At 41.8% G+C, this 12,611-nt stretch overlaps 1 long non-coding RNA gene across 1 annotated transcript; it reads left to right on the top strand.

Annotated features, from left to right (window-relative positions):
• The first annotated feature begins 2,520 nt into the window (after positions 1-2,520).
• Positions 2,521-11,094, top strand: LOC107970137 (uncharacterized). Its single transcript, XR_001712488.3, has 2 exons — positions 2,521-5,916; positions 8,366-11,094. It is a non-coding gene; the product is annotated as an uncharacterized LOC107970137 (long non-coding RNA).
• The last annotated feature ends 1,517 nt before the right edge of the window (positions 11,095-12,611 follow it).

Genomic DNA, 12,611 nt, shown 5'->3' on the forward strand with positions numbered 1-12,611 from the left:
AAACTTGGCTGCAGGCCTCCATCTTGTTTCATGTCCTTGGCAACATGACCTGTAACCAAGTGGCAATACTTTGTTTTAGTCTCCATCATTTTACAATGGTGTCTGTCCTCTTGTGCTGTTGTGGGAAGTCAGGGACCCCAAACGGAGGGACCGGCTGAAGCCATGGCAGAAGGAACGTGGATTGTGATGATTTTATGGACATGTATTAGTTCCCCAAATTAATACTTCTGTAATTTCTTATGCCTGTCTTTACTGCAATCTCTAAACATAAATTGTAAAGATTTCATGGACACTTAGCACTTCCCCAATCAATACCCTTGTGATTTCCTATGCCTGTCTTTACTTTAATCTTCTAATCCTGTCAGCCGAGAAGGATGTATACCATCTCAGGACCCTGTAATAATTGTGTTAAGTACACAAATTGTACAGCATGTGTGTTTGAGCAATATGAAATGTGGGCACCCTGAAAAAAGAACAGGATAACAGCAATTGTTCAGGGAACAAGAGAGATAACCTTAAACTCTGACCGCTGGTGAGCCGGGCAGAACAGAGCCATATTTCTCTTCCTTCAAAAGCAAATGGGAGAAATATCGCTGAATTCTTTTTCTCAGCATGGAACGTCCCTGAGAAAGAGAATGCGCACCTAGGGGTAGGTCTCTGAACTGGCCTCCCTGGGGCGTACCTGTCTCTTATGGTCGAGGTTGCAGAGGTGAAATAAACTCCAGTCTCCCATAGCACTCCCAGGCTTATTAGGAAGAGGAAATTCCCGCCTAAAAAACTTTGGTCAGACCGGTTGATCTCAAAACCCTGTCTCCTGATAAGATGTTATCAATGACAATGGTGCCCGAAACTTCATTAGCAATTTTAATTTTGTTTAGGTCCTGTGGTCCTGTGATCTCACCCTGCCTCCAATTGCCTTGTGATATTCTATTACCCTGTTAAGTACTTGATGTCTGTTACCCACACCTATTTGCACACTCCCTCCCCTTTTGAAAATCCCTAATAAAAACTTGCTGGTTTCTGTGGCTTGTGGGGCGTCACGGATCCTACCAACGTGTGATGTCTCCCCCGGATGCCCAGCTTTAAAATTTCTCTCTTTTGTACTCTGTCCCTTTATTTCTCAAGCCACCCGATGCTTAGGAAAATAGAAAAGAACCTACATGATTATCGGGGCAGGTCCCCCGATATTGTGCTAACTCAATTCCTAGGTGAGGGCCACAAAATCAGATAAGCCAGTTTGTCAATCTGGGTGGTGCCCCCTGATCCATCAAGGGCAGGATTTACAAAATATCTTAAGCACTAATCTTGAGTGCAGTTTTAGGAGGGTCAAAATCTTGTAGCCTCCAGATGCATGACTCCTAAACCATGGTTTCTAATCTTATAGCTAATTTCTTGGTCTGGTCCCCAGGCAAGAGGGAAGTATATCTTAAGAAGGAGCTGTTCTTTGGGAGGCCGAGGTGGGTGGATCACGAGGTCAGGAGATCGAGACCATCCTGGCTAACACGGTGAAACCCTGTCTCTACTAAAAATACAAAAAGTAGCTGGTTGTTGTGGCCGGCACCTGTAGTCCCAGCTACTCAGGAGGCTGAGGCAGGAGAATGGCGTTGAACCCGGGAAGCAGAGCTTGCTGTGAGCCGAGATCACGCCACTGCACTCCAGCCTGGGTGACAGAGCGAGACTCCAAAGAAAAAAAAAGGAGCTGTTATCATCTTTGTTTTAGACTATAGATTATAAACCAGGCTGCTCCCAAAGTTGGTTCGGACTACCCCCAGGGATGGGCAAGAACAGCTTGGGGCTGGAAAACAAATGCAGCTGTTTGGGTCAGATCTCTTTCGCTGTCTCAGTCACAGTTTTGCAGTAACAGTTTCAAAAGCTGCCTATCACCCCTTTGAAAATACCTTGTACATTCAAGGTTAAGTCATAACCTAATTAAGTCATAAACCTAATTAAGACGTGTCAGTTTCACCTGTGAGGTTTCAAAAGCTGAACATCTTAACTGCTTCCTGTGGCTAAAGTCGAGTCACAAGGGATTTAAAAGGATTTTTCTTAATGAGTGCTCAGCTTAATTAAAAGTGGATATTCAAGTTATAAATATATTTAAAAGGCCTTTATGTTTTTCCATTCTTGGATTTTGTTTTTCTGGTAAAAGGCTTTTTTCTTCTCAGTCGACTGAATATTTTTCTCCATTTTTTGTCTTACCACTCTTACTGCTTGCTACCTGGCGCTGTTCCTCCAAGGGCTCCACCCTGATGCCAGTAATCCAATTAAGAAACTGGCAAATGAAAAATCTTACAAGTGCTGAATCTTCCGTCTGTTCGTGTTGCTCTATACATGTTGTGTGTAATGTCTATTAAAAGAGCTCTAATTCATTGGCTTAAAGAAAAACAAGTGCTTAAATCAAATATTTTTTAGTTCACATAACTTTAAGAAATAAAAATAGTCTTAAGGATTATTGGTAAAATGCAAGTGTTGTCAAAATACAAATAGGTGGTCTAAATCGTTCAGCTTAGATACTAGGTTTGCTAAATGTTCCAAGGTTGTGTATACTGCCTGCTTTTCAGATAGGTAAGGCTTGGGACACATGGACCTAGATGCTGAAAAGTCAGACTTTATCTGCACTTCTGTCTGAGTCCTAGGATCCACATCTGGTACATAATTAAAATAGATTACTAACCAGGTTTTTCACCAAAAATAAAAGTTGCTAAAAGTTCAACAGTGAACATTAACTAAACTTAAAAGTGTATTATATGATCTTTTCATAAATTGAGCATTGAAATAAAAGCACAGCAAAGAGGTCTTATGACACTAATCTGTCCTTTAGTAAAAGGGTTATGAAAGGTTTGTAAAGATTTCACCTCATGGTCAAATTGGTTAAGGTTAGATGGAATGATCTATAAGGTTTAATTTAAACAAATTGGGGTTAATATTAATAAACTAATGCAAGGGTAAAATTTGGGTTTGAACAGGATTTTCATGTCATAGTAAAGGCCAACGAACAGTTTTTGCCTTTTAAGTCACCATTTTGGCAAAAGAAATAATGTATGGCAATCTGGAATTCCATTTCATAACATCAAGTGTTTTAAACCTTGAACATTTAACAGGCATCCTAAAATCAGACTTCAAGTTTCAAAATTGTCCTTCCTGATGCCTGGCTTTTTGATGGTTCAGAGGCCCCCTGAAACATTCAGAAAAGAGATAAACAGGATTATCTGACATATTTAATCACATGAGATTGCCAAAATGATGTCCAATCTTAAGTTATACTTTGCTAAATAATACTAATATATTCTGGCCGGGCACAGTGGCTCAAGCCTATAATCCTAGTGCTTTGGGAGGCTGAGGCAGGTGGATCACCTGAGGTCAGGAGTTCAAGACCAGCCTGGCCAACATGGTGAAACTCCATCTCAACTAAAAATACAAAAAAATTAGCCAGGTGTGGTGGCAGGTGCCTGTAATCCCAGCTACTTTGGGAGGCTGAGGCAGGAAAATCACTTGAACCCAGAAGGCAGAGTTTGCAATGAGCCAAGATCATGCCACTGCACTCCAGCCTGAGCAACAAGAGCAAAACTCCATTTCATAAAAATAATTTTAAAAAATACTAATATATGTTCCAAAATTACATATGATTTATAAAATTCTGATGTCTAAGTATATGCTATCAATCATAATTAACAGTAAAGTTATTGTAAACCACGGAAATGAATAAATTTGTTAATCATGTTGTTAACTATAAATATCCTGGAAATCTTGTCATTCACAGACAATTGTTATCTTGCTTTGTTCCTTCTCAAAAGATGGTTTATAATCAAGCTATATTAAAGAATTTAACAGGCATTCTCAAATACAGGTTTTTAATAGCTTTGAAGATTGTAACATTGGAATAGAGAAAGAATGTATGGGACTCATAATGAGCTTACATGTTCACAAATATCAAGCAAAACAAGATTTAACTAGACGGACAGCACTCAGAAGGTTAAAGCAACTTTTTGACTCTTGCTTGGAATATTGCTGATCCTTGTTTTATTTTTCAGAGTGAAGGAAACTTACTTTGAACTATTTATGGCCTTTAATAATTGAGTAAGGTATACTACTGTAAACAAAATTTGGAGTGTGTTTGTTTTTCTCTGCCTGGTTCCTCTAGAATTTGGAAACTATCTGTGAGTACTCTTAACTTATGGCAATATTTGCATCAGTGCAATAAGAAAAATTTGCATTTTTCTTTGTCAACAGGACACAATTGAAAAAACTGGTTATTTTACCAAGGCTTTGACTGAAAGGGTGTGTTTCCCTTTAAGGAATGAAGCTTGACATGCAGACCCAATGAAAGCCCCTTAAGGAGAACTGGCCTCATACCTTGTCTACACAGTTCCTGCACAAGGTTCCTAAATTGTGGTCAGTAAAGAATGTCATTTTCTAACAGGTCCAGCAGCTCCAAGTTTATCTTAGACCCTCAAGAGGAGAGGATTACCCAACTCACAGGTATTTGAGGATACAAACCCATGGCTGGGCTCAGCTTTAAAGATCTTATCTGAAATTCCTTGTGGAACAGAGTTTCATCAAAGCCAATCCAAAGGCCTACATAGAAACAACCATTCTTGCTGCACTTTATGCAAATAATCAGGCCAAGTATAAGACTGAAGTTTATTCTACGAACAACCCACACAGTCCTATCATAATTTGTTTTTACCAAAAATGAGGACTGGAGAGAGAAATTGTGCTCCAAAGCTTATCAAACATTTGCCATTAAATCCTAGTCTCATTAATTGTTTTTAAGCTTTTCGCCTACATTTTAGACTAACCCTGCTTATTCCTGTGAATCAAGTGGTGATCTCCTGCAGCTTGGAAGAATCAAAGGGGGATGGTTAACATAAAAACCTGGATCAATATGCTAGTTCTGGACAATTCTCCTGCAAATTCTGCCAGGTAATGAAAGTGAGTAGGGTGCCCATAACCCAGAGGTTTCTTTGTTTGGGAAAATAAAACCAAGGAACTTCGTAGACCTCCCCAAAAGGAAATTCTATATCTTAGGTTAACACCTCTAGTAAAGTAGAGGAAAATTGTTAGATATGAGTTCTAAATTTCTCTTCAAAGAATCAATATGTCAGTATGTTCAATTCTTTGCCTTCTACTTATAAACTTAACTTCCTCATAAAGCAACCTTTTTCCATTACCTGCTCCACCCGGACTCATTCCGATTACCTGCTCCTCCCTGACTCATTCTCCACCCTGACTCATTCCGATTTCCTGCTCTGCCATAACCATTTTTCCTGCCAAACCACTCACCCCGTCACTCTCTTTAAATTAGCCAATTGGAATTAGTTTAGTCTGTGCGATCTAACCCTAGCCAATAGGGAAATGACACAGCATCAGGGGCCACGTGCATCAGGGATAAGAACCCCTTCCCCTCCTTTGTCCAAGTGTGCGCTCACCATCGCTCCATCTGTCAGGGCGTACCCTTCTATAGAAGTACATTGCCTTGCAGAGAATTAAAAAGAAAATTTTATATTTGAGTGCTATTTCTTTTGTGGCACCGAAACTTTATAACAATTTCAGGGCTCACCCTTGATTACATTTCCCCCCAGGGGCGGTCTCTGGTTCTCTCTCCTGAGGAGGCGCACCCCGCCCCCTTGTGGTGGCCTCAGGGGTGAGAAATCAGGACCCACCCAGTGCGAGGAATAACCGGAGCTCTCTGCAACGCTGAAAGAAACTGGCCAGCAACCTAGCTTAAAGGATCCTCACATCTGCGGCGACGACTCTGTGCACAGACCAAGGAAGGAGAAGCCGCCGGAGCCAGTAAAGTACTCCCTTGGTGGTCAAATTCCGGAGGGCTAAATGTGTGTGTGCATGAATGATCACAAACAACCCTACCTGCGGTGCTGTTCATGTGGATGGTGACAAGACCTACTGCTGGGCAGAGTGAGTGGGACCTCTCCGCAGTTCCGTAGCTACCTCATATGGCTTAGGGCGGATCCTGCCGTGGGATTTATACTGGCACACCGACACTAAGAGGGGCCTAATTCTCCCTTGGGGGAGCAGCCAGAGAGGACAACACAAGTGGGAAGTGTGCAAGGGACCTTGAGAGGGGGAAAGGGAGGAAACAGGTCAACCTCCCAGAGCAGCAAGGCAAGACATCCCTGATTTAAGGGATTGAGCCTTCCAGGGCAGGCAAGGCGAGACACCCCTGGTTTGAGGGGTTGAGTCTTCTGCAAGTTTCATGAACCTCACACAAACCTCCAGTAGTAAGAAAAATATTCAGAACTCCCCTTGCCTTTCTTCTCAGGGGAAGAAAGAGTAACTCCACTCCTGCCGGTCCCTCCCCTAGGGAAAGGGGAAGGAGAGGGGAGAACAGCAGCATAAGCGGCTGGCAGAGGCAGAGAAAGAGAGAGTCAAAGAGAGAGACAGAGAGAGAGAGAGAGAAAGAGAGGCAGAGAGAGAGAGAAAGAGAGGCAGAGAGAGAGAAAGAGGCAGAGAGAGAAAGAGACAGACAAAAAGGGAGTCAAAGAGAGAGAAATTGAGAGACAGAGTCAGAGAGAGAGAGAGAAGTAGTAAAGAGAAAACAGTGTAACCTATTCCTTTAAAAGCCAGGGTAAATTTAAAACCTGTAATTAATGATTGAAGGTCTTCTCCATGACCCTATAACACTCCAATACCACCTTGTTGTCAGTGTTAACAAGGGCATAGCCCAAAAGCACTGAGGCCACTGACAACCCGTAGCCTTCCTATCAAAAATCCTTAACCCAGTAACCCACGGATGGCCCATATGCATTCAATCTGTAGTGGCAACTGCTTTGCTAACAGAAGAAAGTAGAAAAATAACTTTTAAAGGAAACCTCATTGTGAGCACACCTCACCAGTTCAGAACTACCTAAGTCAAAAAAGCATAAAGGTAGCTTACTAACTCAAAAATCTTAAAGTTTTGAGATTTTAGTAAGTTAGTAAGTTTTGTGATTTTTGGGGCTATTCTATTAGAAAAAGATGATTTAACACTAGCCACTGAAAATTCCCTTAACCCAGCAGGTTTCCTAACAGGGGATCTAAATCTTAATTACCATAGAAAGTTCAGATCACACCTAGGAGGAACTCCCTTCAGGACAGGATGATAGATGGTTCCTCCCAGGTGATTGAGGGAAAAAGACACGATGGATATTCAGTAAGTGATAAGGAAACTCTTGTAGAAGCAGAGTTAGGAAAATTGCCCAGTAGTTGGTCTGCTCAAACGTGGCAGCTGTTTGCACTCAGCCAAGCCTTAAAGTACTTACAGAATCAGGAAGGAGCCATCTACACAAATTCTAAGTTAATAGGGACTGAACGAGGTCTTATTAATAGCAAAGAATAATTGAAATCCCAAACATACAAGGTTTTCAACAAAAGCAAAGTTTGCTAAAAGTTAACAGTGTAACATGTATTATCCTAACTTCTAATCTTGTGGCCTTAGACACAGACATGAAGTTCACTTGGGAAAAGAATGGTTATCATATTTGAGAAAAAAAAGCGGGGGGGGGGGGGGTAGAATTTATGTAAAAAGGAATGTTATGGTAAATTCTTAAAGTAAATTAACTGGTTGTTTAAAGAAAGGGATGTTTGCAACAAGTTAGAAAGTTGAGGCATGTTGAAGAATTGTCTGTGAAAGTTGTGAAAAAATGTTATAAAAGGGAATTTATGCAAGAAATGTATAATTTAAAAGTAATTAGGCCTCCTGAATGTAAAACTATTGAAGAAAGAGTTTGTGTGCAAGGTGTGTAAGGAAAGTAGAATATACTTTTGGTAAAAAGATTATAAGGAGGCATAAGAATGTGGATTTTTACCTATATTAAAAGGTTAAAAAATACATTTTGTTTTAAAGGTTTAAGTAAGTTTTGAAATGTTAATTGTAAAGGAAATTCTGTGTGTAATCATATTGGCTGAAGTTAAAGGGGTATCATCCAGTTTTTCTGTGAACTGGACATTAAAATAAAAGCACAACAGGTTTTTCTTAAAGCACTAACCTGCTCTTTAACAAAAATTATAAAAAGGGTAAAAAGAGTCTGTAAAAATCTTACATTATGATCAGACATTAAAAATTGGATAAATATGTCTACAAGGTTTTACTAAAATTAAGTTTGACATTAATAACACACTAATGTAAAGATGAAATTTAGCTTATCTGGTATAAAAATCATACAGGAAGCATTGTCAAATACAAAATGGTGTTTGGCCTTCTTTGGTCTAAAAACTAATAAAAATAGGTGCCAAAGAAAATTTCTCAACAAGAAGGCATGAAGGACTATAAAGTCCACTGTTGATATCCCCACGTTTAAAACAAAAGATCAGTTTCTTAGAAATTATATACTCGGTTTATCCTCCACCTTCTCTTCCCTTAAAACAGAGGTCTTTTAGCACAGGTGCTGCCTTTGGACTTTCCAGTGCCTCAGCATCAGCCTGGGGATCATGTTCTCATCAAAGAAGGGAAAGAAGGGAAACTCGAGCCAGCCCGGGAAGGACCCTACCTCGTGCTGCTAACCACTGAGACTGCTGTTCGTAAGGTTGGAAAGGGATGGACACATCACACATGAGTCAAGCAAGCACCATTATCCTCAGAATCATGGGCCATTGTTCCTGGATCAAGCCCTACCAAATTAAAGCTAAGGAAAGCTTAGTCTATCTATCTTTTCCTTTCCCTTCCTTACCCAGTGCTTATATCCATTACTATCCCTACCACTAGCAACTCTAACCCCACTTTAGAACGCTTCTGTGGTTTAGGAGCAGAGGTCACTGGAAAGGATCCTATGGGCTTCTTTAAGGTGGGCTTTGTTCTCCCTCCTCCACCTCCTATGGCTGCCCCTTTCCCAAACCTACAAAATCAAACTATGACTCACCTCATGCCAAATGACAAAAGCAAGGTCCCGGTAGTAGAAATATGAGACCTAAGGCAAACCATAGCCATTAAAACAGGGTATAAAAATGTAAATGCCTGGTTAAAATTGATTAAATATTCTGTCCACAGGTTAAACAAAGGCAATTTTTATGCTTGTGCACATGACAGGCCAGAAGCCCAGACTGTCCCCTTTCCACTAGGGTGGTCCTCTAGTTGACTGGGCATGGCCTGCATGGCAGATCTTCCCCAGGATTATTCAGCCTGGGGTAACAAGTCGTGCCAAGCTCTCTCTCTGCTATATCCCAAAGTTCAGCACCCTGCGGGTCAGCCCCCAAGGGCCATCCAGCTTCCATCTCCCAACACTAAGTTCACTTCCTGTCTCTCAGGACCGGGAGGAAACTTAGCGTTCCTTGGAGACCTGAAGGGATGCAGTGAGATTAAGAAATTTCAAGAGCTTACCAATTAGCCCTTATGCATCCCTGAGCAGATGTGTAGTGGTATTATGATGGACCTTTACTGGACACTCTGCCGAGTAACTGAAGTGGCACTTGCTTTAGTCCAGTTGGCTATCCCTTTCACCCTGGCATTTCATCAACCAGAGAAAGGAAAAATAAGATATCATAAAGCAAAAGAAGCCCCTTATGGGTCTTTTGACTCTCACATCTATTTAGACATAATTACAGTCCCACAGGGAATACCAGATCAATTTAAAGCCTGAAATCAAATAGCTGCAGGATTTGAGTCAATATTTTGGTGGGTGACAATAAAATGTAAATTGGATAAACTACATCTATTACAACCAACAGCCATCCATTAACTACACTAGAGATGCTGTTAAAGGAATAGCTGAGCAATTAGGGGCTACTAGCCAGATGGCTTGGGAAAAATAGGATAGCCTTAGACATGATATTAGCAGAAAAAGGAAGAATTTGCATCATAATTAAAAATCAATGTTGTACCTTCATCCCAAACAACACCGCCCCTAATGGAAGTATAACAAAGGCATTGCAAGGTGTGACTGCTCTATCCCATGAGTTAGCCAATAACTCGGGGTAAATGACCCCTTTACAGGATGGCTAGAAAGGTGGCTCAGTAAATGGAAAAGAATAATAGCCCCAATTCTTACTTCCATCACAGCCATCATAGGTGTGCTTATTCTTGTCGGGTGTTGTGTCACACTAAGGAAGGAGACCGCTACAACTCCTGCTGCCCTCCTCCCACCACCTTGCCTAGTTCACAAGACAGGACGAAAGAGAGAAAGCAAAAAGCTGGAAAGAAGCAAAAGTAAGATAAATAGCCAGACAACCTTGGCACCACCACCTGGCCCTAGGAGTTAAAAAAGTAATAATAATAACATCAACCCCAGACCTAAACTACTTGTGTTATCTGTAAATTCCAGACATTGTATGAAAAAGCATTGCAAAACTTTCTGTTCTGTTAGCTGATGCATGTAGCCCCCAGTCACGTTCCCCACGCTTGCTCGATTTATCACAACCTTTTCATGTGGACCCCTTAGAGTTGGAAGCCTTTAAAAAGGCCAAGAATTTAGTTTTCAGGGAGCTCAGCTCTCAAGATGCAAGTCTGCCGATGCTCTCAGCCAAGTAAACCTCTTCCTTCTTTAATCCAGTGTCTGAGGAGTTTTGTCTGCGTTGGTGCAGAGGCTTATAAAAACGGCACTTCCTAAAACCTCCCTTAACTATCCTCCACCTTATCCAGAGAAGCTTCTTCTTTTGGAAAATCAAGCAGAACAACTAAGCCAAGACATGTTAAAGAAGTTTGAAGGGAAAGAGCTGTAAGGAAATGCAAGAGGAGAGATTGTTAGATATGAGTTCTAAATTTCTCTTCAAAGAATCAATATGTCAGTATGTTCCATTCTTTGCCTTTTACTTGTAAACTTAACTTCCTCGTAAAGCAACCATTTTCGATTACCTGCTCCACCCTGACTCATTCCGATTACCTGCTCTGCCCTGAATTCTGATTTCCTGCTCTGCCATAACAATTTTTCCCGCCAAATCACTCACCCTGTCACTCTCTTTAAATTAACCAATTGGCATTAGTTTAGCCTGTGCGGTCTAACCCTAGCCAATAGGGGAACAACACAGCAGCAGAGGCCACGTGCATCAGGGATAAGAACCCCTTCTCCCTTGTCCAAGTGTGCGCTCGCCATTGCTCCATCTATAAGGGCGCACCCTTCTATAAAAGTACATTGCCTTGCTGAGAATTAAAAAGAAAATTTTATATTCGAGTGCTATGTCTTTTGCGGCACCGAAACTTTATTTATAACAAAATCTACAAGGGCTTAAAGATAAAGTCAAAATTACTGACAAGCTCAGGGAAAATGCAGACTTCAGCCCCAGGTGGCTACAATCCCTCTTTAATGAATTCCAGTCTTCTTTATGGAATTGGTTAACCCCTTTAATAAGCACCCTCTTGCTGTTATGTCTTGTATTAATAATTGGACACTGTATACTCAATACTATAACATGAATTGTTTCCTCTCACCTAGAAGCGATCAAACTCCAAATGGTCCCGCAAACTGAGCCACTCATGGACAGGCCTTTCTTCTGAGGACCTTTAGGTTGACCCCACAAGGAGCCCTTGCTGCTGTTCCCCATTCAACGCCCCTTTTCAGCAGGAAGCAGCCAGAAAGAGTCATCAGCCAAAACCCCCTAACAGCAGTTAGGGTGACATCTCCATAGGGGGGAATGTTATAGGAGTTATTAAGAAATTATTTTAGGCAGATAGAGAGGAAAAGGGGTCCTTGGGAAGTTTTTGTTTGTTTCTTTTAAAGCAGCTGCATAAATGTTTCTTGTCTAGCAGGAAAGCACAGGCTCTTAGAGCCAGGCCGGCAACCTTTGATATGCAAATGCAGGCCATTAGAAACTGGGTCCACCCAAACATGGCGATTCCTGCCCTCTTCTTCTTAGTGCCTCAATCACTCATTGTGGTCGTTACCAGAAAGGAACTCATATTTAGCTGGAATCTATGCCAGGTAATGTTACAGAGGGTAGTAGTCAGACATGAACAGGGCAGGAGAAGGCCCCCACACCCCACCAGGAATGTCAGGTGATGGTCCAGCAGTTGTCCCACTGCCTCTCTAAAATAATAACTGGTCTGAGCCAGCACCAGGGAAAGACAGTTTCCCAACAGATTAAAAAAACACCTGAAACTGGTGATTGGCAGCTTCCCGATAAGATCTCAGGAATTGGGTGAGTGGGCTCAATCATGTGCATTAAGAGGCAAAATAGCAGAATTTAACTGGCATATGACCTTCCAGGTACATTCCACCAGAAAAGGGAAGAACACCTACCTCAGGTGAGCATGCATACAACTCTAGCAAACACACTGCGCATGCTCACCTCCCGAGCCTAGCAGGCCACCGCGCATGCACGTGGATCACCCTCGCCCTTGGGGAAGAATGAGGGGAAGAGGCACAAGATGTTGGAAGTATGCCAGCATCTAAATCCCTAAATCCAAGGTCAAGTGGGGCACTTGTCCTTCAACTTGCCCAGCTGGGCCTCCTCCAAGTGTACTTTCCTTTCTTTCATTCCCGTTCTAAAGCTTTTTAATAATCTTTAGCTTCTGCTCTGATACTTGCCTTGGTCTCGTATTCTGCCTTATGCCCCTCAGTCAAATTCTTCTGAGGAGGCAAGAATTCAGGGAGGGAGGGAAGGAGGGAGGAAAGTGAAGGGAGGGAGGGAGGATGGAAGGGAGGGAGGGAGGGAGGGAAGGAGGGAGAGAGGGGGGGCAAGTGAAG

The sequence above is a fragment of the Pan troglodytes genome, chromosome 22 (genome assembly GCF_028858775.2).
Source record: "Pan troglodytes isolate AG18354 chromosome 22, NHGRI_mPanTro3-v2.0_pri, whole genome shotgun sequence".
Taxonomy (NCBI): Eukaryota; Metazoa; Chordata; class Mammalia; order Primates; family Hominidae; genus Pan; species Pan troglodytes.